The sequence below is a fragment of the Apodemus sylvaticus genome, chromosome 7 (genome assembly GCF_947179515.1).
Source record: "Apodemus sylvaticus chromosome 7, mApoSyl1.1, whole genome shotgun sequence".
NCBI classification, from domain to species: domain Eukaryota; kingdom Metazoa; phylum Chordata; class Mammalia; order Rodentia; family Muridae; genus Apodemus; species Apodemus sylvaticus.
Window position 1 is genome coordinate 112668893 of NC_067478.1, and position 18638 is coordinate 112687530.

General features: G+C 44.5%; 2 protein-coding genes across 25 annotated transcripts in view; both read right to left on the reverse strand.

Moving 5' to 3' along the window:
• LOC127689377 (uncharacterized) overlaps positions 1 to 18638 on the reverse strand; it is a 175510-nt gene that overhangs the window by 142966 nt on the left and 13906 nt on the right. The gene's annotated exons all lie outside the window — the stretch shown is intronic.
• The window catches only part of LOC127689375 (nucleolar and coiled-body phosphoprotein 1-like), a 568994-nt gene that overhangs the window by 112676 nt on the left and 437680 nt on the right, over positions 1 to 18638 (reverse strand). For 3 of the 24 annotated variants that reach the window (XM_052188991.1, XM_052188982.1, XM_052188978.1), the window contains exon 1: positions 2639 to 3278. The exons of 20 other annotated variants lie outside the window; for them this stretch is intronic. The gene's annotated coding sequence lies outside the window, so the exon portion shown is untranslated. Of the gene's footprint in view, positions 1 to 2638; positions 3279 to 18638 lie in introns of those variants that run through there. One more of the 24 variants, XM_052188980.1, reaches the window with a different exon arrangement.

The following is an 18638-nucleotide window of genomic DNA, read 5'->3' on the forward strand; positions in this document are numbered from 1 at the left end:
ACCGTTGAGTAGAGAATTGTTCAGTTTTCTTGGGTATGTGGGCTTTCTGTTGTTTTTGTTGCTATTGAAGACCACCCTTATTCCACAGTGATCTGATAGGAGGCATGGACTTATTTTGATTTTCTTATATCTGTTGAGGTCTGTTTTGTGAACAATTATATGGTCTATTTTGAAGAAGGTACCATGAGATGCTGAGTAGAAGGTATATTCTTTTGATTAAGTATGAAATGTTCTATAGACATGTACTAAATCCATTTGGTCCAAAGCTTCTGTTAGTTTAACTGTGACTCCATTTTGGTTGTGCTTCCCTGACCTGTCCATTGAAGAGAATGGGGTGTTTAATTCCCCGCAATTATTGTGTGTGGTGCAATGTGTGCTTTAAGCTTTAGTAAGGTTTCCTTTACGAATGCAGGTGCCCTTGTATTTGGGGTATAGATGTCCAAAATTGAGAGTTCTTCTTTGTAGATTCTTCCTCTGATGAATATAAAGTCACCTTCTGTATCTTTTTTTGATGACTTTTGGCTGAAAGTCTATTTTATCTGATATTAGAATGGCCACTCCAGCTTGTTTCCCTCAACCATTTGCTTGGAGAACTGTTTTCCAGCCTTTTACACTTAGGTAGTGTTTATCTTTGACACTGAGATGCGTTTCCTGTCTGCAGGAAAATGTTGGGTCTTGTTTATGAATCCAGCCTGTTAGTCTATGTCTTTTTTATTGGGGAATTGACTACATTGATGTTAAGAGATATTAAGGAATAGTGATTGTTGCTTGCTGCTGTTTTTGATGTGATTTTTATGTTTGTGTGGTTATCATCTTTTGGGTGAGTTAAAAGAAGATTATTTTCTTGCTTTTTCTTTTTCTTTTTTTAATTATTAGATATTTTCTTTATTTATACTTCAAATGTTATCCCCTTTCTTGGTTTATCCTCTGAAAACATCCTATACCATTCCCCCTCTCTTTGCTCACCAACCCACCCACTCCCACTTCCCTGTCCTTACATTCCCCTACACTGGGGAATCAAGCCTTCACAGGACCAAGGGCCTCTTCTCCCTTTGATGTCCAGCAAGGCCATCTGCTGCTACATATGCAGCTGGAGCCATGGTACTCTTGCTGGTGTACCTCCATGTGCACCCTCCATGTGTACTCTTTGGTTGGTGGTTTAGTCACTGTGAGCTCTCGGGATACTGGTTGGTTCATATTTTTGTTCCTCCTATGGGGTTGCAAGCTCCTTCAGCTCCTTTGGTCTTTTCTCTAGCTCCTCCATTGGAGACCTTGTAATCAGTCCAATGGTTGCATGAGATCACCCACCTCCGTATTTGTCAGTCACTGGCAGAGCTTCTCAGGAAACAGCTATATCAGGCTCCTGTCAGCAAGCACTTGTTGGCATCTGCAATAGTGTCTGGGTGTGGTAACTGTATATGGGATGGATCCCCAGGTAGGGCAGTCTCTGGATGGCCTTTCCTTCCATCTCTACTCCACATGTTTCCTCTATATCTCTCCCATGGGTATTTTGTTCCCCCTTCCAAGAAGGACTGAAGTATCCACACTTTCTTCTTCCTTCTTCTTGAGCTTCATGTGGTCTGTGAATTGTATCTTGGGTATTCTGAACTTCTGGCCTAATATCCACTTATTAGTGAGTGGATACCATGTATACTCTTTTGTGATTGGGTTATCTCAGGATGATATTTTCTAATTCCATCCATTTGTCTAAGAATTTCTTTTTTTAATTTTTTTTATTGAGTATCTTCTTCATTTACATTGCCAATGGTAAAATTTTCCCAATTTCCCCCTTCCCAAAAGCCCCCCTTCCCAAAAGCCCCCCTCCCCAACAATTCCCTACCCCTCCTCCCACCCCCTGCCTCCATGTACATGCCCCTCTACCTGAGACACTCTTGCCTTCGCCCCAACTCTCCCCCCTCCTTTTCCCTTTGTTGGGGCCTTTATTGAGCCTTTACGTGACCAAAGACCGCTCCTCCCACTGATGCCCAAGAAGACATTCCTCTGCCCTATTTTTTAAAGACTTTTTATTTATTTATTTATTTGTTTGTTTGTTTATTATTTGATATATTTTTATTTACATTTCAAATGATTTCCCCTTTGCTGGCTTCCTACACCACAAATGTCCCATAAGTGCTCTTCCCTCCCCCTATTCCCCTCTATAACTTGAATACCCCATTTCTGAAGATATCACATACTAGACACACAGAACATGGAACTATCAGCTATTATTGACCATGAATTTTCATCCATACAGGATAGAGTTTATCGTCCTAGAATGTGATATCTACATTACCTTGGAGAAAGGAGAAATCATCAACCTCAAATGTCTTTAAAAGATTCTGACAAGACAACAGCAAGCTAAAGAGAAGTCATCAATCACAAACTCACAGATGAGCAACAGTTGCTGATGTTTCTGTTTCTGGAACAAGCTGTTAACAACCTTCACAAGAAAAAACTTATGTTTTACCAAGAAGTCAGCTCAAAAACATGAAATGATCACAAAGATTTTCACTAAGTGAGGATTTGTGCCTCTCTGGTTCACAAGGGCTTTCACATCTCACACCCACAGTGATGACTCTGACTGTGACATCTACATGGCTAGAGAAGCTACAGAGGAAGATGATGAAGGCGACCTCACCTGATCAGCAGTGTTCGGCATCCTGAGGTCAACTTTAAGGGCTGTAAAACATTGCTCACCCCTTGGATCCATGTGGTGCTCCTGTGTTCTCTTAGGGCCGGGGCCTAAGCTGAGGCATGCGAGGGACGGACATTCATGGCGAATGGTCATTCATGGCGAGTGGCGACCGCTCGCTCTTCTCATTCTGCCAGCGGGCCCTGCGTCTCTCCTCCCCATCTGGTGTCGGTGGTGTGGGGAAGGCAGGGGTGCGGCTGTCCGGTCCGAGCCGCTGACCTGCGCGCACCTCCGGCTGTGGTTCGCGGGGGTCCTCGTGGACGTGTCAGGCAGGTTTGGTTGTCCTGATGCGCCTCACTCGGTTCGTGTTTTCGTTTGTGACCCAGTTCTTTCCGAGCCGGGGAGGGCTGCTGGTCCGTTGCGGTGCATACCCTTCCCGTGCGGTGTGCGCGCGCGCGCTTTGCCTCTGCTTAACTCGCGGTGCTCCTGGAGCATTCCGGGCTTTAACCCCAAAGGTGCCCGCTTCCGAGTCGGCGGTGGCGCTTCCCGTTCCCTGGCGTGCCTCCCGTGCTCCGTCTGGCTGTGTTGTTTTGTTCCCATTCTGTCGGTTCTAGTCCGAGACGCCTGGTGAAGAAAAAGGGGGGTCGAGGCGGTAGAAACGAGGCGTCTGATGCCTGAGCGAGAGGAAGCAGGGACCCTTCCTCGCTGGGTGAGCGCCCACCCCGCGCACCGCTTCCCGCCTTCATCCGTAGGTGTGCGCGTAGGGTGGTGCTGAGCGTTTCGCTGCTGGCCTCTTTAATTTGAAGTGGACTCTATGCTCTCCGGGTGAGCTTTGCGAGGCCTGGCTCCTGGGGGGGGGGAAGGTTCCTGTCGCAGGTCTCCTCTGTCCGCTGATGCTCAGAATACCCTTACCGATACCGCAGCCCCCCCCCCCCCCCCCCCCGCGTACACCCTGCTGCCTGTGGGTCTTGTTCCCCACACTGTGCTTGCAGCATTGCAGCTCTCGGTTCCCGCAGCTCGCCGCGTTGGGTCCGTCCCGCCCTCGGTGAGAAAGTCTCCTTCTCTAGCTATCTTCGGAAGGGTGTGCTATGACCTCGAGTGGTTCCTCCCGGATGGTCCCCTCGAGTTGCCCGCCTGCGACCCACCCGCCTTTTCTGCGCGCAGCGTTTGCTCTCTTGTCTACAGCGGCCCGCGCCTCCCGGCTCCGAGTTTGGGGAGGGATCACGCGGGGCAGAGCTTGTCGTCCCGCAGCTGGTGCGGAGCTGTTGAGAGTCGGTGGTGGTCGGTGGCGGGGAAGGGCCCCGTGCACACGCCCGCGTGCGCGGTACCCCCTCCCACCGAGGGTCGTTGCGGGACGGGAAACGGAAGGGTGGCGGTGGGCATCCGGTCCCACTCGTCTCGGGTTCATCCCCGTGCCTTCCGTCGCGTGCACTTCTTGGTCCTGCTACCGCGATACGGGCGTGCCGCGCGTGGTGCGTGCTGTGTGCTCTTGGACTGTGCGGTTGTCGCCTCGACCCCGCTTCCTCGGTGGCGATCCCACGAACGGGGGGATCGCGGGACTCTCCCTCCCCTCCTTGGGGCTAAGGAGGGCCTGTGTCTTGCGGGGTTGATCTCGCTCTTGGGGGCGGGCGTGTTTTGAGGGATCGGCGGTCGGCCGCGTCCGGCGCGGCGGTTCGGAGGGGCGTCCCGGCCCCGCGTCCCTGGCCGTGTCTTGCGTAGTGTGTGAGGATGTGTGCGAAGGGGACGTTCCCCCGCGAGGGATTGGAGAAGAGGCTAGTGGTTGTCGTCCCGTCGGTGGTGGGTCTGTCGGCCTAGGTGAATGCAGGGCCCTGCCGTCCTCCTTGGCGAGGTGCGCTGGGGGTCTGCCGGGGCGCCAAGGTGGGTGCCCGGGCAGTGTGATGAACCCGCGCGCAGTGTCCCGGCGTGGCGGTGGGGGCTCCGGTCGATGTCTTCCCCCTGTCCCCGAGGGCGGGCCTTCCTCTGAGGGCTCGGCTTCCCCCCCCTCGCTCCACTCTCGGCGGGGGTCAGAGTCGCTCGTCGACCTCCCCTCCTCCTCCTCCGACTCACGCGACGACGCGGCCACGAGTTCGCGGTCGGTCATCCCTCCTCCGCTTCTCGCCGGGGGCTGGTCGCTGTCCTGCCTCCCGCCGTCCATCCCCCGTTGCTGCGTTCTCTCCCGCCTGCTCGTGGTCTTCCGAGCCCCCTCCCGGAGGGTCAGGGGCGTCTTTTCCCACCGTTCCCCCACATCACGACTCGCTGTCACGTGCTGGGGGCCCCGCCGCGGGGTCCGCCCGCCCATGAGCTCCGCGGCATCCGTGCTGGCGCGTTTGCGCGGCGCGGCCAGTGGTCACCTGGCTTATCGCGTCCGGAGCGTGCGTGTCCGTCTCGTGGCGTGCGTCCTCGGGTTGCGACGGGTGGGCTTCCCGGTTCCACCCCCGCCGCCTCTTGCCCGCCCGCCCGCTCCGCGCCTTCCCTCCCCGTCAGTCCGGTGGTGTTGGGCGGGCTGGATCGCCGCTCCCGTGGGTGACCGTCGCCCGTCGCTTCTCTTTCGGCCACCGTCCCACCGCGATCACCGTCCTCTTTCCCGCTCCGCGCCCGGTGTGGGCGTCGTTCCGGTTCTCCCGATGCCAAAGGGGAACGAGAAAGAGGTGTGGAGGAGTGAAGAGCCTGTGTGTCTGGGGGGCGACGTGCACGCTCGCTCGTTGTATGTATGCCCGGTGCTTGTGCGCGTGCGGATGGGTGCCTCGGCCCCTCTCTGGGGTGTGTGGGGTCTTGGGCCGCTCGCCCTCCCGTTCTGCCAGCTCGGCTCGGCTCCGCTTCGCGAGTGAGTATGAGCGTGCATCCCTCGGTCTGTTTGCCCCTCTCCCGCTCTATCTGCTCGCTCGCCCGCTCGCTCGCTCCCTCCCCACTCCTCGCTCTCCGCCCCCGTCCTGGCTTCGCTCGCGCTTCCTACCTGGTTGATCCTGCCAGTAGCATATGCTTGTCTCAAAGATTAAGCCATGCATGTCTAAGTATGCACGGCTGATACAGTAAAACTGCAAATGGCTCATTAAATCAGTTATGGTTCCTTTGGTCGCTCGCTCCTCTCCTACTAGGATAACTGTGGTAATTCTAGAGCTAATACATGCGGTGGGGGGGGGGGAACATTGCTCACTAAATACAGTGGCAAATATTCATACATTTTGAAAGCATTCTCTTAGTAGACAAAGACCAAAAGTAACATGGCATTTAAAAACTACAGGTTCCATTGGGGACCCTATGCTCAGTCTATTGCTTGGCTGTGAGCTATGGGAGGAGCTAGAGAAAGAACCCAAGGAGCTGAAGAAGTTTGCAGCTCCATAGGAGGAACAGCAATATGAACCAACCAGACCCCCTCAGAGCTCCCAGGGATTAAACCACCAACAAAAGAGTACACATGGCTCCAGCTGCATATGTAGGAGAGGATGACCATTTCAGACATCAGTGAGAAGAGACCATTGGTCCTGTGAAGGCTCCATGCCCCAGTGTAGGGCAATGCCAGGTAATGAAAGTGGGGGAGGGGTTGTATGCAGGGGGAGGGGGAATGGGATAGGGAGTTTTGGCAGGGGTAACAACATAAGAGGTTACCATTTGCTGGATGGAGCTAGAGAACATCATACTAAGTGAGGTAACCCAGACTCAAAAGGTGAATCATGGTATGCACTCACTAATAAATGGTTATTAACCTAGAAAACTGGAATACCCAAAACATAATCCACACATCAAATGAGATACAAGAAGAAAGCAGGAGTGGTCCCTGGTTCTGGAAAGACTCAGTGAAACAGTATTTGGCAAAACCAGAACGGGGAACTGGGAAGGGGTGGGAGGGAGGAAAGGGGAAGAGAAGGGGGCTTATGGGACTTTCGGGGAGGGGGGGGCTAGAAAAGGGGAAATCATTTGAAATGTAAATAAATTATATCGAATAAAAAAAAATGAAAAAAAAAAGAGGTTACCATTTGAAACATAAATAAAGCAAATATTTAATAAAATGAGAAAATAGTTATCAAACTAATGTGCATTTATTGTAAAGTTAGTATTTCCACTTTTTAAAATATGAATTAATGCAAAGTATTTTTATTATTTATACACATGACTGTTTAGATATCTAAGAAAGTGACAAAATTACAGATGATCATATTAAGGTATAATTATATAGCAGTAAATTTTAGATATATATTTACACAAACACATGTTTATAATGTATGTAGAGATAAAACAAATGTAAAATATTTATTAATATATGTGAAATATACATATATGTTTATTTATTGTAAAATATGTGTGAATTAATGATTACATAAATCTCAAAATGTAAAAAAAAAAAAAAAGAAAAAAAGAAAAAAGAAAAAACGAAAAAACTACAGATTCAGGCTGGAGAGATGGCTCAGGGGCTAAGCCTGTCTTCAAGAAGTCCTGAGTTCAATTTCCAGTAACCATATGACAGTTCATAATTGTCTATAAGGAGATCTGGTGCCCTCTTCTGGTGTGCAGGCATACATGCATACAGAACACTGTATGAATAATAAATAAATCTTTAAAATAGAAACCCTACAGATTCTTCATGCCAAAGATATGTGAATGAAACAGAGACAAAACAGTGGGGTAGAGACAGCTGCATCCTTTTTTCAGTGAGCATCACAGGAGGGCACACAGAAAACATGGTCGACAGACTGAAAACCTCAGAGACAGTCTAAAGTGTCCAGGGTAGGAGGTTGAAGGAAGGACAAACGCTTCCTCTGGCAGAGTGGCTGTAAGGAAGATGTTACAGCTGAGGTAAGGCAGAGCTGCACGACAGCTCAGTCTGTAAAGTGCTTGCTGCACAAGAGCAGCATCCTTCAATGGAGGATCTGGGGAGGTAGAGACAGGCAGATGCCTGGCTCTTGGGGTTAACCATCCCAGCCTACTTGGGAGCTCCTCGCCAGTAAGAAAGTATCTCATTTAAAACATGGATGTTTCCTAAGGTACAACAAACATATGAAGTTGACCTCTGACCTTTCCATACATTGACACATGTATGCAAGTCATATGCATATGACCAAAACACGCGTGACAGCGCGCGCGCACACACACATACACACACACACACACAGAGAGAGAGAGAGAGAGAGAGAGAACAGATATTTCTCAAAATACTTTAAATGTTTCCAGTCCCTGATGGAGTGACTTCTTTGACTAAACTCACATAGTAGCACTCATTCAGTGAAGGACTACCACTCATTTACAGGGGAGAAATGCCCACATCAGGCAGGCTTCACTGAGGTAGATTTTTTGTTTTTTGTTTTTTAAAAAAAGATTCATTGATTATTATATATAAGTACACTGTAGTTGTCTTCAGACACACCAATAGGGTGGCAGATCTCATTACAGATAGTTGTGAGCCACCATTTAGTTGCTGGGTTTTGAACTTGGGACCTACAGAAGAGCAGTCAATGCTCTTAACCACTGAGCCATCTCTCTAGCCTCAAAATCACATTTTAAAATAAGTAAAATATTTACCATTTTTTGTAATATGTTGAAAATGTTCTGACCATTATGGACTATGATGGTAACTGGTAAATTGCTGCCTAAGCAGATATTTTCAAAATATAAAAATATGCAATTTGAATCTTTCGGGTAAATGCCTATGTTCCTTCAATGAAAACTACTTTCCAAAGAGGTTTTGTGAATGAGGGTGTGGTTCTTGGATAGAATGCTTCCCTTGCATGTGTGAGGCTCTGAACCATGTTCCCACAATGCTGTGGCAGAGCCATGGCCTTTATTACCTTTGTCTGAAGACTGGGCATCTGGAGTGCACACCAGGGACCAAGCCCAGCCTTTGAAGAAGCACCATTGAAGTTGGCTATCTTAGACTACCAAGGTACCCAGTGGATTCTGAGAAATTTCCAGAGGAATCTGACCAAAGGTCATCCTCCAGAGTTCAGGTATACTACACAGGATGCTCTGGGATAATGTCTTCCTCTTGTAGACATTTGTCCTCTTCTCTACGGTGTCAGAGATATTCTGTGAGAGTACATTTAAACCTATCTGAATCTGTGGCTAGGTCCTATCAAAATATCAAGTGTGCCTCCAAGATGGATATCTAGGTGCTGAAATGATGGCTTAGTAACTAAGTGTGTTTGCTGCTCTTGGAGTTCAGTTCTAAGTAGTCACATTGGATGGTTCACAATTACCTATCACAACAGCTATTTGATACTGTATTCTGGACTCCATAGGAATACTCAGACATAGATAAAAACCAAAGGGACTCCATTTATAAACATTTTATGAAGCTCTCCTCCTCTTTTCATCCATCAAACTAAGATTCAATACAAAGATACCCTGCCTTCTGGGGAACCATCCTGCTGTCTGGATCACAGAGCTGCCATGAACAAGACTAGAAAATACTTTCTAAGTAGCATCATGGATTCTACCATCTGCAATGGTAGATGAACTACAGTGTCTTAACGTTAAAATAATATCACATTATCAGCTAAAATACATCTAAGATTTAAAGGGAATGATTACTCTATGTTTACTGTCCAAATCCCAAGAACTACTCAGTCCAACAACAATCCTTCCCTCTGCTTACCATCTATATCATCCCTCCTCAAACCACTAGATTTTCAAAGAAGAGCTAATGCCCAAACTCTTCAAACGATTCAACAAAAAAGAAACAGAAGGAACATTGCCAAACTCATTCTTTTAATCAGTACTAGCGCCTCCTCCATTTCTTCCTCTTTTCCTTCTTATTGATATGTGGTTGTCGTCCGAGGATGTTGATGTCTTTACAAACAGTGTGTCAATCGCTAGGAATATAATACAAACAGGTTCAAAATAGTAAATGAAAAATGAATTAGGTGCAAATTTCTTTCTTTTTTTTTTTTTTTTTTTTTTTTTTTTTTTTTTTTGGTTTTATGAGACAGGTTTCTCTGTGTAGCACTGGCTGTCCTGGAACTTACTCTGTAGACCAGGCTGGCCTTGAAAACAGAAATCCACAAGCCTCTGACCCACAAGTACAGGGATTAAAGGCATGCACCACCACTGGCTGGCTTTTGGATATTTCTCACAAGGATCAAATTGACCATACTAGGTGAGTGATTTCAAACTCATAGCCTATCTTTCTTATAGCAACATTGTCTGGGTAAAATTCTATTGATTGTTATTTTGTTGGCTGTAACTTCTGGATGTTCCCCTTGGGTCTCCTCTTCCATTGGAAACAAAGCTTTGCTACTGACTGTGCTGTGCTCAGCATCCCTCTCCCCACTCTGTTCAGCTCCCCTGCTTTCCTCAGTGAGGCAAAAAAAACCCTTCCCCACTGTTCCACATGGGAAGGCATGAACCAGATGACCTGGTAAGACTCAACTATGTCTTACTGGGCATGCACCTAAGCAATGTCCCATTGTATACACTTCCTATTTGGTCTTTGGCTGTCCCATGAACTTTGTACAGGACTCAAGTGAGGCCAAATTTCAAGGGCAGGGGAAAACTGAATAAACTGAGACACAAAATGGGAATGAATCCAGGGAACCACATATTAGATGGATAGGTCACATCAGGTTGGCAGTGTAACCCAGTTAACAGAATCAGCAACAAGGTAGAAGGGTTTTATGGATTACTGGACACAAAGTGCAGAGTCATTGGTTTACTCGGGAAATAGGGAAGAGGCTGGGAAAGAGGCTGTGGGTAAGAGACTGAATCAGGGTCAAACAATGTGGCCAAAGAGCTGGGCGCCTGTATCTCTGTAGATGCATTGATCAGAAAGAAGAGTCCTTGAGGCTGCACAAGGCAGATTCAATGCATCCAAAGGAGAATACAGGAGAGACAGACAGACAGACAGACAGACAGACAGACAGAAAAAAAGACAGACTTCTCAATAAAGAAAAATCCTGACCCCACTGCAGGAGTTTTACAGAAGACTTTGGGCGAATATAGTCTCCTTTCATTCGTTTTGATTCTTTCTCTACATGAGAGGAGACAGGTAAGAAATATACTAAACATGAAGAACACAAAAGTCCCAGAGCACTCTGAGGAAAGTTGTGACACACAGGAGGACAACACAAGGAGATGTGAGGTAGGAAAGAGGTTCAGACACAGGTAGGAATATAAAGCCAGAAAAGATACTGGAGAGAAAATACAAATGGCCATGCCTTTGAAATCCTGGGAACATATGTGCCCCCTCTGAAGTAGGAATGTTTAAAAAGGAAATCAGAGCTGGACCAGGGTTCTGGATTCACCATCAAATACTAGGCCAGAGGTTCCAATATAGGTGTCAATGTGTTCTTTGATCCATTGACCCACAGGTCAGTCTAGTGTGAAGAGCACAGGCTGGTAATGAGCTCACATACATCCTTCCCTCTTTCCTTCTCCCTACTGACACCTTCCCCATATGACAGTATAGACAGAGAATGCAGTTACCTACCAGGAGATAAAGTACTTGACACTTTTCTTTGTTCCCATTGTTGAACTTCCATCACATCTACAAGAACAGAAACAGAGTGGCTCACTAACTTCTGCCTACAGAAGATATAGCCACGTTGGCTCACACCAGATTAGCCTCAGCCTTCTACTGGCTCCTTGACTCTACTGTTACAGAAGGTGCTGCAGTGAGGCCAGACCACTCTCTCTGCCATCCACCCACAGAGTGCCCTTTATAGAGAGACTTAGTGGTTGAGAGAGGGCCATGGAGGTGCTGTGATAAATCCCACAGGACCAGCCAGAAGAGGATTTCCTTTTTCTGCATTATTGGCCTCACACTTCATGACCTTTGTACTCAGGTTCATATCAGTGACTATAGAGAGCTGTAGTCCACTGATAGTTCTAGCACAAACCAGCAGTCAGAAGTGAATGCCAGATGTCAGGCAAGCAATGCACAAGGCGATCTATTAATTACAATCAAAGGCTTGGGACTTTGGCAGTGACAGAGGCAGGAGGAATGCTTTCATTTTTAAGTTTATTTCAGCTGTATTGCCTGCATATGAATGCCTGGGTAACACATGCATGCAGTGCCAACCAAGACCAGAGGAGGGCATCGGATACCCTGGAACTGGAGTTACAGATGGCTGTGAGCAGCAATATGGGGTGCTGAGATTAGAATCTCAGTCCTCTGGTAGAGCAGTCAATGCTCTTGATTAAAACGCCATTTCCCCTGCTCCCCTGGTTCATCTTTAACTGCCAGCAGGGTTTGTTGTGCTTTGCTTCTATGATTTATCATGATGGCTGGAAGGTGAATCAAACAAATCTACATTTCATTGATGCCTTTCCCATTGCTTCAGCCTGGCAAGCAGAATGTACAACCCAATTCTTCTTGAGTCCTTTCCTGTTGCTCTCCACAGGGTGTGCCATTACTTACCAGGAAACGATTCTTTACTATCAAGATCTTGATGTTGTTCTTCAACATCTGTGTCTCCTGCCTGCGCTGTATCTGAAAAAAACCAGAACAGAGTGTGCCACATGAATCCACACAGGCTCACATGAAATTAACCCCAGTTCTTCTTGGGATTTTCAATGAAGCCTCTATGGCAGAATCATTTTCTCTCATTTAACCTTCAGTCCTTCTTCCCAACAGGAACCTGGAGAGAGGTTTCTCAGAAATGAAGCACTAAGGTATATTCTGAACAGGGGAAGGATTTCAGATACTTACAACTCCCTACCATGGTGGAAGTCATCTGCAATTTTAAAAAAGAAAGCATTGTCACAATTGGCCCACATCATATATGTCATCACTATCTGGCTTTCTCTGGAAGATTTAGGGAGCAATAGATTTATGCCCTATGGTGCTGAAAATGACACAGGTAAAGACTGAAAGAGTCTTTCCCATAGGGGACTTTCCTGAAATTGCAGGTACACAATCCTTAATAGAGCAGGGAATGTCATTTTTGAGGGAACCACTTGTATGGTTCAATTTTCATGAATATGGTGATATCAATAACACCATAGAGCAGGAGACCCACTGGTAGTACAGACAAATAAACAAACAATTCTCTAAATTCCACAGAGAAAACCATTTTTTCAAAAAGTAGCACTAAATGGAATACAATTAGACCTGCATTTCTATGAAGACAAGCAAAGGTATTCTTACGGTATGTCTGGATTCTGACACACGGACACCACCTGGGAAATCTAGGATAAAACAGAGTAGCTGTCAGGTTGTTAATAACTGACAATTATAAAAGTCTCGGGGAACATTTTCAATGTGCACATGAATATATGAAGATAGCTTGGACTGCTTTGAACTCATTCTCTAGTGTAAAAGAAAGTGCTCAAGAAAGGGGGGAATCTAGAACAAAATGATACCTGGGATCCTTGTTTTTAAGTAAAACCCCTTTAAACATACAAAATAAATCCAGAGGATCCACACTGTGTGTTATCAATATGTATAAGTTTTCAGAGCTGATTAGTTGGTGTTTTAAAACCAAACAGGACACACACACACACACAAACACACACACACATGAATGGTACTCAGAAGACATCTCTTTGAGAGAAAGAACAAGGTAGGGGGCATGGGAATTGTCAGAAAGAGAAAAAGAAATATTATATGATTTAACTTAAACAAATAAAAGGTTTTAAAGTTCAGTATGTGTAAATTGTTAACACTAGATTTGTGTTACCAACAGGTGTTTTTCAGAATTGCACAGGATTGTTCAACAAAATCTTTCCTTGGTGATTGGCAAGCAAGTTTAGAAAATCTTATTTCTCCCTGTGCTATTATCAAGTGTACTATAACACTTCTGTAATATTATTTTTATGTTTCAGGTCAGCTTCTAAGACATGAGTCCAAAACCTACTGATATATCCACCCGAGGGTCCTTCATGATCGCTCTAACTCCAAAGGACTATGTAAAATGACCAGCTACAGCGGGGAGTCTTTGGACTTTTCACATGAATGCCTTCAAGCATCCGTGGTGACATATTAATTTACTCATGTAGGTAACTGTACAACAGACACCTCATGGATGGGCAGCATCTCTGAACTACGTGCTGCACTCTCAGCCCTGATGTTAATGTTTCCAGGTTTTCTTCAGTGAATTCAAGGATCAACCAAGGAAGCATTGCATGACATGAATGGATTCATGTTTTCACTTTCTTTCTGCATACAATTTGGGAACCAGGGATTCATAGGTTGCTTTCTGAAGCAAGGATGATAACATTATCCAGGCACAAATGCCATGGAGGCCAATTAGATAATAAAGTATAAATTTCAATTAAAACATATATGAGAATATGAACTGTCTCCCATAAACCACACCACCACACACAGTCATATACACTCAAAATCCCAAGATATTGAAGCACAAAAACACCAGCATTCTTTGTGTACACAGACTCACAGAAACCTAAGCAAAAACTTGACTATAAAAGTAGATCTAGAAGAATTTAAAAAAAAAACAAAAACAAAAAACAGGTTGGCTTGTTTCCAGAAACAAGTTGGTTGGCCTGTCAAAGAGAAGCCAGTGAGAGATGCCAAACCTAACTCAGCATTTACATTTTTTCTCACTAATGAGTTAAACAATACTTACAGCTTTTATATTCTTCCCAGGACCCCTGAAATGACAGAAACAAAGACATAATGAGGGTAACTCCATGTGACTTGAAAGCACATGTCTTTATTTCTCTTCCTTGGTACTGAAAAGGCATGGTACTGTTAACATTAATAGATGGCAAAAATGATAAGATATATCTGTGACAAACTGACAATTTTTTTCATGAATGATGCATCTTTAACTCCCATTCAGTCATCAACTACAAGGTAGTTAATTCAAGGAAGAACATCATTTATAGGAGGGATGGGTCTAGCATCTATCCTTTACCTCACTGTGCCATTCACAAAAGCTCTTCCTATAAGGCCTTCATTGTTAAGGGACTGTTCTACCATTCCAGAAAACAGAGCATAGTATACATAACAATGCTACCATGTTTTGAAAGCCAAACTCAAATGAAATAGGATATTCAGACAGTAACATTTCTATTTTGGCCAAAAAAAGTCACCTTACCTCATCATGAGGTTCAAACTCTTCATCTCTACAAAATATCTGTTTAATGTCTGGGACATTCTCAGTACCTAGGAAGACAGAGTGACTGTTAATCACTGGTCCTGTGGAACAAGGCTTCCTTAGAGAACACTGCTTGACTTATACAACAAGATGTCTGTGCTCTAAAGGCACGATTGTGTGGCTATGGGAGCATCCTCTGTGAAATCACCAAGTCAGTGAGGAGGAAGGAAGAGAAGGAAAATGGAACACTTGCACGATGCTGACAGCAAGACAGACTTCCAATGTTTCAAGTCTCTTACTCACTTGAAGACCAGAGAGTTGGTCTTCTAAGACCAACAACCAATATGAGTTTAAACTTATGCTAGGTTGCATCTAGTACAAACTCTTAAGGATAATCTCTCAAGGAATAGATCATCCAGTGTAGCCAATGGAATATGCTTTATAGAGTGGCAGCACTGAACATGAGAAATAAAGACTATGAAAATGTCCCCCCTCTGCAGTACATCTGGGTACCCTAGAATGCTAGAAACCAAGTGAGGCTCACAGTAACCGAGAAGGTGATTATTCAAGTACAATGAACAATGTGGCATTTAACCTCCAGTGGTGTCATGCTCCACTCCCCAGTTTAGTGCATGGACTACAAAGGGACAATCATATATCAGGGAAAGGACAACCTTAGAAATTGTTGTGTTGGACCAGGACCAAGGCGGGGTTACTGCATAGCTTTTCTCTGGAGCAGACATTACTTTTTGAATGGACCAATAGATCTATATAATTTCTGTCCTTGGATGAGAAAAAAATTTGTCCAAGTAATCTGCTGCTGAAAGCATGGACTGACCATGTTTTTTTGGTGGTTTCCCCGGTGGCAAACATACCACAGAATAAAATCACAATGAAATGAATATTGTGGAGATGATCTATACACTTCCCACATTATTTTGACAATCTAAAACCCACATTCATGGAGGGCAATGTACACACAGGCACACACACACACACACACACACAGAGTGTTCTGAGTACAACCAACACATGAAGACATGTATATCTTTCCCATTGACATTGAAGCTCTGTTCATATAGGAACATAGAGCTTAGAATTCTATATCCTCTGGTGTGTTGAAGCTACCTTCCAACAGAGCAACAGAGTCCTAGAACAAAACTTGGTTCTATACAGTTAAACTTATTCCAATCCTTAGCGCACTATTACACAGAAAACCCTGGACACACTGCATGAAAGACAATAATTGTACTAAAAAATCCATTCAGAAAGTCTTTTAAAAAGTAAGATTTAAAACAACAATTTATTTCAAAGTAGAATTTCAAATTCATTTTATAGCAATGTCTGGTTAAGAAAAACCATATGATATATTTGAAAATAGGAAAATATGGCCATATGCAGAAATGTGCTAATAAAGCTCCACTTTTTTAAATGATAGCTTTAAAAGGAAATTATCATAACACCCATCATTTTAGTGTGAAACTTAACATTTGTGTGTTTAATTTGGAGAACCTGTAAAGTCTAGGATCATGAAAAGGGAGAATTAATTTCTAGAAAGAGTTTCAAGGGGGTAGGTGATATGGAGGGATACCTGGAAGGAAGGTCTGAGAGGAAGAGGAATGGTTAGGTAGGACAGAGGAGGGATAGCCCCAAGGATTTGTAAAAAGGAAAACTGTTATCTGTTATAGAATATGGACAATTATATCACAAAGGACCTGGTTGATTTTATCTAGATCACATGAGCCTGTTCTAATTCCATTGGCCTTCAATAACTCTGATAGAAAACTTTTTAGAATAATGATAATTTTTCTTTGTTGTCAAGTACCACTCTGTATCACTTAACCCATAGGAAGGTATTATGCTATGAAAAGATACAAAAAACATCTTGGCAGGCTGGGTGCTATGACGTGGATAGGAAATGGACTGCTGGAGCTGGATAAGCTATGGAGAGAAGAGTGCATGAGGGTGCAAACCATGCCAGGTGGAATTTGGACCACACTTGGAAGAAGTACCTCACGGGGGACATGTCTACTCAGTCTCCTGTCTGCCAGCAGCTGAGCATCTCTGCTCTATCATACAGCCCCTGACATGACACTTGGTCTCACCACAAGCAACCCTAGAATCAACAGAAACCAAGTGACTCTACATACTGAGCCTCTGAGAGAGCAAGGGAAAATAAGTCCTTCCTCCTAGCTTTTCACAGCAAAAGAAAGTGACTAACACTTTGTGATTCTTCTCAACATCCAAGCTCAGACAGCTCAGGTTGTTCATGCCCAAACTAAGAATAAAGCAGTGTATTTTCTTTAAAAAATATATATATATGTTTACATGAACACACAAATGTTCATACAAAAGAGCATAATTTGGAGTTGCTCTACAGGAAATAGAATATCTCAGAAGCCATGGTTAGCCATATAAGCAACCAAATGAGTGCTAAGAGCTGAAGAGATGGCTCAGAGGATACGAACAATTGTTGCTTTTGCAGGGAAGCTGGTTTTGATTCCAAGAATCTAGATGGTGGCCTCACGTTCACCTGCAACTTTAGATCTGACCTGTCCTGTTACCTCTGAGTGTACCAGGTACTCACAGTATGAATACACACCAACATATTTAGCAAAGGATTTATACTCAAAAGAAACATAAGGCTAAAATATTTTTGAAACCCTGTATCTGTGAGTGCATGTGTATGTGGCATGTAAGTTTGCTCAATAGCTTGTGGTGTATCCATGCCTGTGTGAGGACCTGACTGTGCCATGTTCATGGAGGCCACAGGAGAGCATCCACTATTCTGCTACATTGGTCACTTCTCTGATTTCTTCCCTTCAGCAGGGTCTCTCACTGAAGCTCTAGATAGGTGGAAAACACTAAGTCAGAGCTGTGTTCTCGTCCCTACCAGAGATAGTGCTATGGTTATAAGCACACACACATATATCTGGTCTTTCTATGTGTGTCCTATTGATTCAGACTCAGGTCCTATCACTTGCATATCAAATGTTCTTCTTTCAAGACATTATCTGCATACAGCATGATGATGTCATGCATTTCTAATGTCAAACAGCACATATCCAGGGTGTGTGTAAATGGAAAAATAATTTGATTTTTAATATTCTTCATGCATTTTATAGAATTACAAAATGAATCATTAGCCACTTTATTTATAATAAACATGATTCTGGATGCTATAGTATTTCTGGGACATGCAGTATACTTTTAAGTTCGCTGGATTAGTTGTGTTGTTCTTTTCTTTTCTTTTTTTTTAAGAAGAGGTCTCTGAGATTTACTGTGAGGTGAAAAATAAAAGGCAGAGAACAGCTGTCTATGCCATGTCCCTTTGTGAGCTCCTTTGTGTAATAACATGGTGAGTGAGAATTGATACCTTTATTTCCTTGAATACACTTTAAAAGTGTTGAGCAACACATTACAAATCTTAGTAATAGTGTCTAATTCTACTGTGATCCAGACTAAAAGGATTAGTAAGGGAGATATGGGAGATATTTCATTACATACCCTTTGGTGATTTGTTTGTTTGTTTTTGTTTTCATGTTTTTGAGTCAGAGTTTCTCTGTGGAGCCCTAGCTGTCCTGGTACTCACTCTGTAGACCAAGCTAGCACTGAACTTAGAAATCTACATGACTCTCTCCCCCCCCCCCCCCCAAGTGCTGGGATTGAAGGCAGGCAACACCACTGCCTGGTCCCTTTTGGTGATTTTTAAATAAAATTATAAAAAAGAACCATTGTGCCCTCTCACCAGCATTTCTGAGCAGGAGTTTCAAAACTCTGCTAGCCACTGCTTACCACCTATGGTGAAGAGCTCTCACCAAGGTGAAGCCCATTGTTCTCCAAGGACACTAGCTGCCACCAGCCTCCAGCCTCCTGCAGAGCAAGCAGAACCAGTTCTGCAGACCTGTTTTCTGCCTTTGGAGGAAGTTGTCTTGCCTTGCCTATATATATTTGGAGACCTGCATTAAACTTTGAGCCTTGAACAGGAAGTTCGTCTTGGCTTCCTGTTTCTCTAG